Source organism: Diadema antillarum, unplaced genomic scaffold (assembly GCF_040938485.1).
Source record: "Diadema antillarum isolate AM-2024a unplaced genomic scaffold, OU_Dant_1.0 seq00001055_RagTag, whole genome shotgun sequence".
In the NCBI taxonomy this organism is placed as follows: Eukaryota; Metazoa; Echinodermata; class Echinoidea; order Diadematoida; family Diadematidae; genus Diadema; species Diadema antillarum.
The window spans coordinates 610,232-623,794 of record NW_027271883.1 but is presented as its reverse complement, the minus strand read 5'-3'; the positions used below and the strand labels follow the sequence as shown (position 1 = coordinate 623,794).

The 13,563-nt window shown below is 39.3% G+C and overlaps 1 pseudogene; it reads left to right on the top strand.

Annotated features, from left to right (window-relative positions):
* The window catches only part of LOC139743167 (uncharacterized), a 144,647-nt pseudogene that overhangs the window by 117,653 nt on the left and 13,431 nt on the right, over positions 1–13,563 (top strand).

Genomic DNA, 13,563 nt, shown 5'->3' with positions numbered 1-13,563 from the left:
ATTTTCTTTAGTTTATATTTTCATCCAAAGAAGTGTAGGGTTTTTTTTTAATAGATGACGGGCAGTCATTTCATACTGTATCATCATATTAAATTGTATGCAAACCAGGTCACTATTAATTAATTGCATGTTGTTGAAATTGATACATACCATATCATCATATTGAATTACACGTAAAGCAGGTGACTATTAATTAATGTTGTTGAAATTAATACTTTCATTACTCTCATCTAAGCAGGAAATACCTACGTCAACGTCTGTCCTCCCGGGACTTATAAATGTCGGAACTCGAATCGCTGTCTGCCACCGCATGAAGTGTGCGATGGAGTCACCCACTGTAAGAAAGCCGATGACGAGCTGTTTTGCGGTGAGATTTTAATTCTTCTATGTAGAATGTAACGGGGAAAAATATTCACTATGATTTAAATGACAACTTAACGGGTTGATACAGATTTGGTTCAGATGGGGCTGCAGGTTTTCAAATTTTGTGTATGTGTATGTGTATATTGTGTGTGTATGTGTGTGTGTGTGTTTGCGAGATAATGAGAAACCTCTCATGCTGAAACATGAAGGAGCATGTAATTCGTAAAGGAATTCAAAGGTAATTTGATGAAAAAAGGTCTCGAAAATGGCTTAGATATCACAGCAGAGCGATCCTAATAAAATGTGACAGGAAACGAGTTTCATTAGCATCGAGTTGTTTTACATTGTTGGTGTGTATCTCAGTCATTTAAAAAGAGATCTTTATCAAATGAACTTTCAATTCCCCTCAGAATTGAATGCTCCTTAACATTAACAAAAAAGCTATGGAATGCTGCAAAGCATTAAAAGCTAAACCCTCAAGTTCAAGTTCAAGTTCAAGTTCAACTTTATTTTCACCTCCATCAAAATGAACAAAGAAATTATGTACATTGCATATACACGGGATATTTGTGATACAGAACAAAATTTGAAAAGGTACATAAGATAATTATGAAAATGAAAAGTAGATGCGATTACATCTTTGTTAAATACCTAAAGCGTATAATACAAGTCAACAAGTCAACCCTCACCTCAGTCAATACTATTCCAAACCTTTATTTAAAATCTGTAACTGGAATCTTATGTATGTATCTATATCTATATTATGGGGACCATAGCAATGCTATCTATTTTCAAAAGCATGGGGGGGGGGGGATAGTGACTATTAACATTACCATTTTTAGTCTTTAACCCGAAAGCCAATACTCTTCCTTACAGAATCATTATGTAGTAATGCATACATATACCTACTTACATTTAATGCTTGCCTTCAGCAATTTCAAAGGTATAGAGAAAAATGGTGTAGTTTCATTACAAAGTAGTATTTTTTTTTAATCTGACCTTTGACCAGCTACGCTAGTCCTACGCTTTCCCCGACTCAATTACGCATGTGTTCCGCTCATGCCGCTCTAAAAGGGTACGCAGCCGACGCGATGGAAAATTCACAGCCGAAATGTCATCTGACAGAAGAAGATCGAAGACATCAAAGGACAAAACTGAAAGGCAGAATACGAGGAAGAAGGAGCACAATTTTTGAAGAGAAAGAAGAAATGAAGACAAAGAAGAGAAGGAAGCAGCGAAGCTACCCACAAGGCGAAGAAAGACATACTGCACTTGATGCGTTGGAATTTTGAAGAATATGAAATAGTCTATACAACAAGAAGAAAAAGGAATATAAAAGCAAGAACATCAAGAAAGAGCCATGGAAAGATCAGCATATCTTCGACTAATATTTTCCTCCTGAAGAACTGTGAGTGGGGGAGCCTCTCCAAGTCCACAATATATCCCTTTGGCTTTCCATGCGACTGAGGATCGGCAGTCGAAACGGGAAACATCGGGGCACATCGAGCTGTTCTGGCACATTTTGGTAAATCGGCACATTTTGGTATAGACTATCAAAATGTGCAGTTACCAAAGTGTGCCGATAGTGCACCTATACCTGACGGGATCAACTGTTACCAAAATGTGCAGTTAAAAGTGGATTTGCCTGCACATTTTGGACAATCTGCACATTTTGGTAACTGAACTAAAAACCCATGGATTGGCTTGAGATTTACAATACGGTCAAGGAGTTAATGTGACATGGTCCTGAAGAAAAGACAGGCAAGACACTTATTTTGCTAACCCGAGCTGAAGACTCGAGTGAGCAATTGCGATTGCTTTTTATGCGGGTGTATTGAGTGACCTGCGTGTCAGGTGTGTGGGGCTGACAACTCAGTGAAGGAATTCCTCTGAAGGAATGGCAGAAGTACCAGAGAATGTCCTTAATTTGGCCGCATACGGGGACTGCGAAATACCTGCCTGGGAGTTGCCTGTGAGGTGCTGTCGCTATAAGGGCCTCCTATACTGGCGTTCTGCGTGTCCCACGACTCACCCGTAAAAAAGTTTTTCTCATGTTGTAAACTTAGCTGCGGGTGAATCGGACGTGCGTGCCCACCTCCGGGCAAATACGAACGAGAAACGCGCTAGGTACTGTCAGGTGCGGACCAACTCCTGAGAGCTCCGGGTAGCAAATTTGCTTTTCCGCACGTCAAACTTCCCATCAAGATAGGGTATGACAAGGCCTTCAGCATGTTCAAAATATGTTCCAAGTGAGTCGCGGGGATTCACGCAGAACACCAGGAGGAGACTCTTACCGGCAGCACCTTGCAGACAATTCCAACACAGGTATTTCGCAGTACCGGTAAGTCGCTCGTAACAGAAAACGGATCGCTTTCAAAGTTCTCACGCAGGTCAAACGGAATACACGCAAGTAGAAATTAAGTGGCACACGTCTATGGCAAATAAGCCACAAGTGCCAAACTTGTAAACATTCTTGTCAGCCCGCAGAAAATGTTCCTGCATGCTGAAAAATCCCTACTCGCAACAAGCCCGCGTAGCTTGCCCGGAAAGGTGTGACAACGGGACGTGCACATCTTTCCGGGCAGGCCTTGCGTGCGACTTGCGAAGAACAATTTTTACTACCCGGAGGTCCCCGGAGATGACCTCGATGTATCTAGCACGTGTCTCACCCGTAGTCGCTCGTAGGTGGGCACGCAAATTCTTTTTATCCGTAACCATGTTTAGGCCCTGTCACACCTCTCCGGGCAAGCTACGCGGGCTTGTTGCGTGTGAGAATTATCCAGCATACTGGACAATTTCTGAGGGCAGACAAGGATTTGGGCGAGTTGTGCACGTGTCTTACTTGCTGGATTTATGTTTTTCTTCTGGGTATTTTGTGTGACCTGCGTGCCAGGCGCATGAGGACTGACAACTCAGATATTCATCTGAAGAAATGGCAGAAATCCAACAGAAATGACAGAATGTCATTATCTTGGCCGCACTGGCCGCATACGGGGACTGCGAACTTGGAAGTACCTGCGTGGGAGTTGCCTGCGAAGTGCTGCTCAAAACTTGGCTGCGGGTAAATCGGACTTGCGTGCGCAGCTCCGGGCAACTACGGGCGAGATAATATTCCTGCGTGCTGGAAAAACCAGGAAAAACCATACTCGCAACAAGCCCGCGTAGCTTGCCCGGAAAGGTGTGACACGGCCTTCAGGCTACCGAACTCATTCGGTGGGGACAAAAACCAGCTGTACCATAGATGCCAAGTTTTGATGACTCAGCATCTCTGCGCGCACGCATATGTGCGTGAGCGAGGGAGCAATGCGACTGAGCGAGGGGAGGGTGTGGCAGGGGGTGTCCGCCCTCCCACGGTAGGGAGCTTTTTCAATGTTTAGCTCTCAATGGTGCAAGCTGGTGCATACTGAAGTGACTATTTTTACTTATTTTGAAAGACAAAAGGGAAATAGGCCTTCCATTGCAACTCTCACTTTAATCCTTTAAGCCATGCTCCCAATGCGTGAGAAAAATGGGTGTCATGCGTGAGATCGTGAGACAGACCCTAAATGCTTGAGTCTCACTCACAATGCGTGAGACTTGGTAGCTCTGCTGTACTTACAGTTTGTTTTTGTGATGATTGTGGAGGAGCAGAAAGTTACAAAATAGATGATGTGCCGTCAGTGTCCTGCACATTTTGGTAAATTTACCAAAATGTGCAATTTACCGAAATGTGCCGTAACACGGGCACTTTTGAGCTCTCTGCACAGCGGAACAGCGTGATAACATCTGATAGATTGCTTGTAGCGTAAGTAAAGTGGGTATAGATCGGATAACACCGGCAACATCGCACTGACAGCGTAGTTGTATCATGCTGAAACAAACTGCAGTGGCAGAGAATTTAATGTCTCATTCTCGATCATCGTTGGTAGTAAGAGGGTAGCAAGCACGCGTAAGTCATAAATACCGCGTTCTTAGAGCGTTCTGACATCGTACTTTGTCCGGATCGGATCATGTTTCACCCCCTTCCCAATCTGAGAAAATTGTCAAATCGTGGCGAGAGGAGTGGAAAACGGCTTAAACATACATGATATTTGTCGATAGACGTGAACTTTTGTGATGTTTCGTATCTTCTATCATAGAATGAGATGAATAACATTAAATGCTTGCTTAACCATCTTATTTCATATATAATACACACACACACACACACCAGACAAACGCAGGTACACACATTATTGTCTTTGTTTTGTTTTGTTTTGGGGGTTTGTTTTTTGTTTTTTGTTTTGTTTGTTTGTTTGTTTGTTTGGTTTTTTTTTTTTTTTTGCTTTTTTGGGGAGGGGAGTTAACACCGTTGTATGTTGATTTAAAAGAAAAATCAAATGTACTGACAACCCCGATTAATACTATTATTTAAGTGCATGGAAATTTACTCCAGAATGCAATTCTCTTCTGACTTCAGACTCTTGCTGTCAGGATATCTTGGATAAATAAGAATACAAACATGATGTTGATGAATCATCCTTTAAAGGGATAGTACAGTATTGGTGGAGATGAGAATTGGGCTTTTAACTTTTTGCGAAATACCAAGAAAACACTTATGATATAGTACAGAGCATACCATTTTAAGAGGAATTCAAAGCTTATTTGATGAAAATCGGGTTTGGAATTACTGAAACATCCAAAACAAAGTAAAACAAAGCGATCGTAATAAAGTGTGGTTCCCACACTTCATTAGAATCGCTCTTTTTTGGATATTTCATCCATTTAAAAATCAATTTTCATCAAATAAAGGTTGAATTCCTCATAAAATTACATGCTCTTTCATATTTCATAAGAGGTTTCTCATTATCTCACCAACAAATGTTAGAAACCTGAATTAGGTCTCAACCAGGTACTGTACGATCCCTTTAAATGATGACTGCATTCTTAATTAATGTATATAATGCATATTTTGTTTTGTTATGTACGCATACATGATTAAGTAGTAATCCTATCTTAGACGTAAGATTATATGTATAGTACATATGTGTGTGTGTGTGTGTATAAACATGTTTCATTGTTGATATCTACATAAAATCAGAAAATCAGAAAATTAGGACCATACTTTAAGATTCGATTTTCTTCTTTTCTTGATTGAAATATTGCTTTATTTCTTTTTTGTTATTTCAAAGATGATATTGTGTCTAATTTCCATAGCTCAACTACATCAGGTAAGTTAAAAGGTATTTATGATAGCAAGATTTTTGAAAATGAACACCTTTTCTCTGTTCCGTGTATAATTCATAGCGATGAACTATCAGTGTCATTGTGACGTTCTCCCGTTCTGTTGCCTTCGACAGAAATCGACTCTACGTGCCCAACTGAGTGTGAGTGTGTAGGACAAAACGTGCAATGCAATTTTATGAAGTCGTCTGGAGTCATTCAGTTTCCTCTTGACGTGAAGCGAATGTAAGTTTCTAAGCTGGCAATAAGATAAAGATCCATCTGTCCATCGTATTAAAGAACAATCATTAATTCTAGTCGTCCATAGCTTTTATTGGTCTTGATTATTCAACACAGTAGTTATTGCAGGTGCCAGGGTGTGTACTGGTCGCAGGCGTGGAAGCGATGTTGACAATGCATTGTCACAAATCAGTTACAAAATGGGTATGTTGCAGACCAGTTTTCCGACAATTATAACTGAATAATAACAAGATAATGCAATTACCAATGGACAAAACAATTCCATTGTATTTGGGTTACGCCATTTCCTGACCCACTTCATCTGACACACTCTTTCTGACACACTTTTTTTGCCATTCATTTTGTACACGGGGCAGTTTTCATGAGATGGCCTCTGTTATTGGCTACTGTGCTAATGAATATTCAACAGCCTTACGATTTTTTTTTTCATAATGAGTCACTCGGTCTGATTCTGTGTCTGATTTGCTTTTAGCTATTGAATATCTAATAGTTATCGGCCAGCTACCTAGAGTGATAAACAAGTTGCTGTTCAGCAAATCACGTACGACTAACATGTTAGCGAGAGTGTCAAGCAACGCACCGCCAACCGGCCGACGGCCGTGGGCCAGCTCCAAGGGATCAATGATAGAAAGTGTGCACGTTCCCAGTCGATAGAGTATTATATCACGCACATATATTTGAACAACTGACGTTGGTCAAAGCTTTATGTCGCAAGTTTCAAGGTCCCTATCTATTGTTAGATTGAAGGAAACATTGATAAACTGATGATATTTATTTGATATATCAGACCCATCCGGACTAAAAACTTGCAAAATTTACTACATACCTTCTCGTGGAGTGCCTCACGTCATAATCGGTCTGTACGGGATGGAAAGTCCTGCAAGCTGCAGTTGCTGTGGCGCGTTTTCCCCGTGCAGCCGTCGAGTGTTCCCCCTCACTTCTTTACACTCGGATCGTTGTTTTTTTCAGTGATTTGTAGCATTATGCTGATCTCTATGTGTAATGTACATGCCCTGTCGAGAACCGGTAGTCTATGGACGTGCGATTTGCAAGTGCAGTTCATTATCTGAAAAAAGCTTGTTTCTTCCTAATAATAGATTAGTTAACACGTTGATCGCCACTTAAAGAGGAATTCAACCCTAGAAATAAATGAATTTCAAAAGAAAGAAAAACATTTCTGTGCAGAACAAAGCAAAAATGACAAAAATCGGATAAGAAATGAGGAAGATATGACATTTTGAAATTTCCCTTTTTCCCTTATGAATATTCAAATGAACGAGTTGATGTCATTCCCTCACAATTTTTCATGTATATTATATATGAAATTCAGAAAAAAAATGTTGTTTTTAGCTAATACGGGTAAGAGCACTTTCCAATACAATAATATATCAGAATTAACATTTGTTCTTTTTTATTTTGGGTGGTTACAAGGCAAGTTTTAAATTCATACAGCTAAAACATGATATTTTTGTCATTTCTGTATATAAAATGAATAAGAAATTGTGAGGACATGACATCATCAACTTGCTCATTTGAATATTCATAAAGACTGGTCAAGAAGTGTTTTCCGAAAATTTGTGAAATTTTGAAATATAACTTCTTTAGTTCTTACCCGATTTTGATCATTTTTGCACTGTTTTGTTGAAAGTAGGCGAATAATTTCTATACCATTTGTGGATATATTCTTCTTCTTCGTTTCCAGCTTTTAACATTGCATCATACTATACTTTGTACACGTGTACTACATTTGACGATTCCTGCGGGTGAATTGTGTGCGTATGTCGTCAATTTGTTTGCCATTTCACTCACCGACTACCGTACTGTCATCATCCAGGGACGTCTTGCACCGCGTGCGTGCGCTTCTACTTTGGTCTCACCTAATACCTCCCTGCACCCATCACACGTGCAGTGTATGTAGCGCGCAATTTAAACAGCTGAAAAAAAAAAGTAATGGAAGCGCACGTAGTAGCAAGGCCTACACGTGGATGAGGTTAGAAATTGCCGAGCGCTTCCAGCTCACCAGCTCCTGGCCGCCTCTTATTGGCCGGCCTTGAGCGCGACGTTCGACAAGCCATACCATAGTCTTGAATATTCATTAGCACAGTAGCCAATAACAGAGGCCGTCTCATGAAAACTGCCCCGTGTACAAAGTGAATGGCAAAAAAAAAAAAATAAAACGTGTGTCAGAAAGAGTGTGTCAGATAAAGTGGGTCAGAAAATGACGTAACCCATTGTATTTTCTATCATTTGAAAGTACCCATGCAAAAAAAAAAAGGCTTGAATCGCTAGGATGATGTTTCATAATTGTACAATTTCGTTATGGAATGGTAACTGATCCTTTCCAACGAATGAATCTGTGCACTCGGCGCTCTTCAAACGTGTGTCCGGGTGTGTTTTGTCCATGTCTTCCGAATTTCGTTGCTTTCCGGCCTCTTTTGAAACCGTTGTCTAATTAAAGCGTGAGTACGCTCTTTAAACAAAAACAACCCCCCCCCCCCCCAAAAAAAAAAACAACAACAACAACAACAACAACAACAACATCTAGCTGCTGTTTCCTGACTCTAAAATATTTAAAGAAATCCATGTTTATCAGAAGATTAAAGATACGAACATGGTATCACATTGGTTATTGATGGCGAAAATTTCATACCGTTATCTAAATTCATCACAGCTATACATGAGGCAACGTGCGGTGGAGAAGGTTTTAACAGGGAAAGGCCTGATTTCACAGAGCACGCGAGCGATTTACGAAGGACGCGAGTGGTTAAATCCAATATTCGGAAAAGTCTTTCTCCGAATGTCTTCCGACCATAAACCCGAAAACCATTCTTGCGCAACTTGTGCGAAGTTCTCGCGACGTACGTGCTGATGTCATGTGTACCATTGCATTCAAGAACACGCGACGGAAATGCGAACAACGCAATTTTTCCAACAATCATGGGAGAAATGTTTCAAAGGAGAGATGGCAGCTGTCTTGAGTTGAAGCTGTTTTTATTTCTTTCCTGTATTTTTCCTTTTCTTTTTCTTTCATTTCTTTGTTGTGTGTGTGCCTACAGTTTTCTTTTTTTTTCTGAGGACCTACCTCTTCTTGTAAAGCACTTAATCCCCCCCCCCCCCTTGTTTGGCAGTTTCTCCCACACACAATCTTTAGTTTTATATTGAATTTTGGCATACTTTATAATCACTTTGTGTCATGATGGAAACCCCCTGTACGTGTGCCACATTATTCGGAAATACCAACAATGTTATGCTTTCAGAAAACATTGTTGTTGCTGTTGTTTTCAAATCGATGCCACTTTTACATTTCTGTTAAAAACAGGACATGTAGCAAGCAAAGTTATTGACAAAATGTCAAGCCTTGCTTTGACGTAAATTGTGTGACAAATCTATGATCGTTTTTCTTTCAAATGACTAATAGCTGCATTACTGTAAAGGCCTGACTTTTGCACACAAAACCGTGACAAAAACTTGGAATTTACACGCAAATCCAGTAGGGAACACTGCTTGTTGATCAATCCTTACATAAAATGCTCGTTATGTATATGTGAGACTATCGGACTCGCGACAAACGCTTTCATGGTACTACTGCATTTGGCGATATATTGATAGGTTTGGGCAGGTGTGTGCATTTGAGCTTAATATGCGAAGAAGTTGGCACACCGTCGCACAGTGGGCCAGAATGAGCTCAAAGTGCGCCAAAATTATATTCCGTGGTTTCTTTTTACCCAAATTTGGTGTCTAAGGGTAATTGGGGGCGGAGAATTGATTGAACATAATTTCAAACTCATATGACGTCACTGTGATGCTGTTTTTTTTTTCATTGGCTACCAAAAATCTGTCTGTAAATGACGAATAAAGCAATGCAAATCTTAGGATGTTATTTTTTTCTTTAAAGATTAATCTATCTTTTCACATTCACTGACACTGCTTTTACACCATTGAATACACGATGCTTACATGTCATAGAAAGTTTATATATGTGACCGTGCACCTCAAAACGAACATAAAGTCGCACACACTGATTTTGCGTGAGGACTGAAAATAAGTGAAATGGGTCAACCTAGCCGAACTTGACTTTTTCGTATTTTCTGAAAGAGCGGGTCTTCTTTTACATTGTCCTAAAATGTGGTATCATAAAACGGGCAGGAAAGTGTGTTTTTTAGCAGTTTATCTCGAACATTTTTGGTAGAATAGTGTGGTCAGGTGTGTCTTTAAAATCCCTTTTTCATTTCAGAAAAACCTTGTCCACACTCTTCACTTTCAACTCTAATAACTTTTTAAAGGATAGTGCTACTGCTTTGAAAGTTTGCATTAATTATGGACAGAATGTGTTAATGAGGCATGCTTAATTTCAGTTTAATCTGATAATCCCTTCATTGTTGTTACTCTGGGGTCTACTTCCTGTTTTTTGTCCCATTCATCGCACAGCCAGCACGGTTTGGTAAAGATTATGCGCTTGAATAGACTCTGTACTTCAGAGCCTCTTTTCTCAGTTCACAGTTTTCCTGAGTTTGTGCTTTCTTTATAATATTTAGATAGGTTAGGAGAGTCCATTTGATTTGAGTTATACATCATTTTAAAGCGTAAATTCTGCTCTTTCAGAATATGGTCTTAACTAAAAAATTCATGTCTGGCGACTTTTTGTTTGTTTTGAGGTGCAGGGTCACATATAAACATTCGGGTTTCGTTAAAAGAATCGAATTTATGCTGAAAGTTCCATATTACACCCGTACTGCAAAATGATACTGTTGTCCGTGTATACTAGTTAGAATATAAGTTTATGATGTACGCTATACGTTTGGGTGAATTTATTTACTTTATTCTAGCAGGACATAAATGTGCGATATAAAATCAATCTCCGATATAGTTCTTATCTCTCTACTTCATATAACTTAGGCCTATGCCATATCAATTCATACAAGCGCAAAAACCATTTTGTCTAATTTTAATGGAAAGATAACAAATTGTGAAGTCAGTAATCAGGAAAATGAAAGGTTATGACTTAACAGCTAAGAATGAAACTGCCGTGTATTAAAGTTTACTTGGAAAAGCTAAAATAAAAAGATTTTTTTTGAATGAAACATTTATCGGAATCACTATCATAATAGAAATAAAAATTCATGCACTCTCCACAATGATATATTTTTTTCTCATCAGTTGTCGGAAGCAAAGTTTTTTTGCTTCCGACAACCCACAAAGTGTATGGGATCACAGTCTGATGAATCCGACTTGTATTGGTCGCCTATCAGGTCAATGTCAGACATGTCAGGCATGATCCGATGAGGCAAGATCGTCCGATGAGGATCACGTGAGCAATGTCTGACTTTGACCTGCAATCGGATTCACAAACTGCGATCCTATACACTTTGCTGAGCGGCCGGAAAGTAACAGACTTTGCTTCCAACGCGTAACCGATGAGAATAAAATCTCTGTGTTTTGGTATATAACGTTCCATCTGCATATTATGTCAAGAGTAGGATCGAAGTATTTAGGTGTCCATACAATATGTATCGCAGTGGGAATAGCTATGTTTACAGTAGTGGCTATGTTTATATGGACAATATGGCTATTGATTATGGCCTTGGCTATGTGCAATTATGTACTCTTTTATTTTCGCAGGAGGGGTCTTTTAGGTGCCGGACTAGCCCTATACATGCATTTTATAACTCTGTTTGCCTCTTATTCAGTGTTATTCATGTTTCTGTGCCTTTAACGTGCGAAAACAAAAATAAAAAATAAAAATGCCGCCCTCATGCGGCCCCGTATGATATAACAGCAATCCTAAGCGGCTGCAAGGTCCAAAATAGACGTAATGTGTCGCGGAAAATCGGCTCTAACACAAAAAGTGGCAAAAGGTGGCAGCCAAATCTGGTATCAGCTTAAAGCTGAGACATCAGGGAATGTGGTGGTAATAGAATTTAGTTGGAAATCCGTAGCAATCTAAACTTTTCATTAGGGTACATCAAAAAGACAAATAATTAGCCTCTTTTCCAGGATATTTAGCGTAAAATAATAATGAACATTAAGTTTCTTTGCATTTTTACGGCATTCATAACGTAAAATGAACTCTGAGAAATATGTGGGAGAAATTACAGGTTGATATCTCAAAAACTACATGTTGAAATTACTTATTTATCAAAGAGGTTACAATTTGCTTTGAAACTCTTAAAATAGTATATTTTGCTACTTCAGGTAGGAAATATACTCCTTTAATGTACATACCTGATTTAAATATTTTAATGATATATTCTTCAAAGTATTGCCTCTCAAGAGCGCACGTCAAAAATTAAAAAAATCCCAAGTGCCCAAAGTGACTTTTGGCGCACTTTGGTATCTCTCTGGCCCACTGTGCGTCGTATTGTGTCGGACGTGCGGACGTGGCACGTAAGGGTGGGATTTCACGGAGCACGCGAACGATTTGCGAAGGACGCGAATGACAAAATCCAACATTCGGAAAAGTTTTTCTCCGAATGTGTTCCGACTATGAAGCCAAAAAAAGTACAGCATGTTACGTACACGAAGAACACGCGACGGAAATGTGAACAACGAAAATTTTGCAATAATCATGGTAGAAAATGTACCCAAGGAGAGGTGGAAACTGTCTTGAGTTGAATTTTTTTTTCCTTTCCTCTATTTCTCCTTTCTTTTTCTCTCATTTCTCTATCGTGTGCTTGCCTATTTTTTTTTTTCCCTAGGACCTATCTCAACTAGTAAAGCATTTGATTTTTTTTTTGCATTCCTCCAGCACATAATCTCTATAGTTCAAATGAAATTTTACATACTTTAGATTAATCTTTAGTGTTTTCTGAGATTTTTTTTGTGTGTATCAAACATTAAATAATTCTTTCTCTTTGCTAGTCTTTAATTTCTTTTGTTACTATAGTTGTTGATAATTGTTTGATGTTTAGATGTATGCTACGATGTTTATTTGTAGAAAAGGTATACGTCATACATCCCCCAAACGTGCGCTAAACATTCGCGAGAATGTCTCAAAAGGTACGCGAACAGTTTGTGATTACGACGTCGTCGTAAAATGATCGGAAAAAGTTCGCAGGTTTCGTGTAACATACACGAGACATTCTCCAAAGTTTCGGAGTCTGTTTGGGGTTTCATGAACATTTTGCAAACATCGCGCGTATCTTGCGAAGGTTTTGCGCATATGACGAGGCTTTAAAGACACTTTCGAGAACAATTCACGAGCAAATCACGACCAAGTGTGCGGAAAAGGTTCGCCAAAAATTTCAAACTTTTTTGAAATTCTCGCCGAAGTAGAAACGACATTCGCGAACAATTGACGACGCTTCCGAACCCTCACGTTGGTTTTGCGATCTTTTGCAGACTAAAATACGAATGCTGGATTTTGCCATTCGCTTCCTTCGCAAAACATTCGCGTGCTCCGTGAAATCCCACCCTAAAGAGTTAAGGGTATTCTGCGATTTTTTTTTTTTGTATATCAAACATTTCGTTATCTTTGCTGGCTTTTAATTCCATGTTTGTACTACACCTGTATAAAGTTGTTAATAGTTGTTTGATATGCAGATGTATGCTACAATTTTGATTTATCCCCAAACGTGCGCTAAACGTTCGTGAGAATGTCTCAAAAGGTATGCGAACAGTTTGCGGTTATGTCGTAAAATATAAAGTTTCGGGGTCTGTTTTGGGTTCCACGAACATTTTGCGAAGGTCGCGCATGTCTTGCACATATAGCGAGGCTTTAAGGATGATTTCGAAGACAAATCACTAGCAAATCACAACCAA